The sequence below is a fragment of the Fragaria vesca genome, linkage group LG4, assembly GCF_000184155.1.
Source record: "Fragaria vesca subsp. vesca linkage group LG4, FraVesHawaii_1.0, whole genome shotgun sequence".
Lineage (NCBI taxonomy): Eukaryota > Viridiplantae > Streptophyta > Magnoliopsida > Rosales > Rosaceae > Fragaria > Fragaria vesca.
This window is the reverse complement of record NC_020494.1, coordinates 6,515,061-6,516,291: the sequence shown is the minus strand read 5'-3', so window position 1 is coordinate 6,516,291 and position 1,231 is coordinate 6,515,061.

The following is a 1,231-nucleotide window of genomic DNA, read 5'->3' as shown; positions in this document are numbered from 1 at the left end:
CCAATTTAACACCGCCTCCACTTTAGAAGGATCCACCGAAATCCCCTCCTTTGATACCACATGACCAAGGAACTTGAGCGCATTTCCTTCCCGTGTCAATGTCGTACACGGTAGATGCTTTGTGCAAGTTGTATGTGAAGGAGATAGTGAGACTTCATGGAGTGCCTACTTCGATTGTTTCAGATCGAGATTCCCGATTCACTTCAAAGTTTTGGGGTGGCTTTCAGAAAGCCATGGGTACTACCTTAGACATGAGTACAGCATTTCACCCTCAGACTGATGGGCAGACTGAGCGGGTGAATCAGGTGTTAGAAGACATGCTGAGGGCTTGTGTCATGGACTTCAATGGAAGCTAGGAGGATCACCTCCAATTGATTGAGTTTGCCAACAACAATAGTTATCACTCTAGTATCGGCATGGCACCATATGAGGCACTCATATGTCACATCCCGACCCTTATATTTTTACCTTATTTACTAGCGTGATTATAATAAGAATTTTACCGTCTCGATCATGAGTAAATAGTTTAATTGGTCCCTAGAGGGGTTTCAGGGACGATTATGTACGGAGGATTATTCGTAAGAGGAAAAATACGATGACGGTAAAAATGGTAAATTTTAGCTAGTAAAAGGTAATTTTTATTCGGGTATTATTTTTCGGGGTGTTTTTATTTTTGAGTTGGGTTGATAAGGGTGGACCGGTTGGGAGGCCCAACCCATTTCCTCTGTTTCTCTTCTTCTCTCTTTTCTCTTCCTCCTCTCTCCCGTGCTCTCCTCCCACTGCCGGACTGTCCAGCCGCCAACTGCCGCCGTCCGGCCAGCCACCGGCCGCCGCTCCACCCCAGTTTGGACCCCCATCTCCTCCTCTCCCTCCCCGGCCTAGCCCCCGAGCCTCTAACCCGCCGGAAGAGGAGAAAACCCGCCGGAAACGCCGGGAAGCATTTCGCCGGAACTCCCTCCTCCGGCCACCAATCCGGGCAAGCTTGGTACGGTTTTGTAGCCCTCCAACCCAGCAGCCTTGCCCTAAAAGGACTCACTCCCTCTTGAGCTAGGTAAGGAGAAATTTGAGGTGGAAGTTTTATGGTGTTTTTGATGTTTTTAGTCGATTGCCCTAGTTAGGCTTGGAATTGGTGTTTGTGCTAGTTATGAAAGTTGTAGAGCATGATGAGAGGAAGATGCTGTTAAAATTTCATAGGTTTTGGAGGTCGCCGGAATTGACCTCCGGCCGCCGC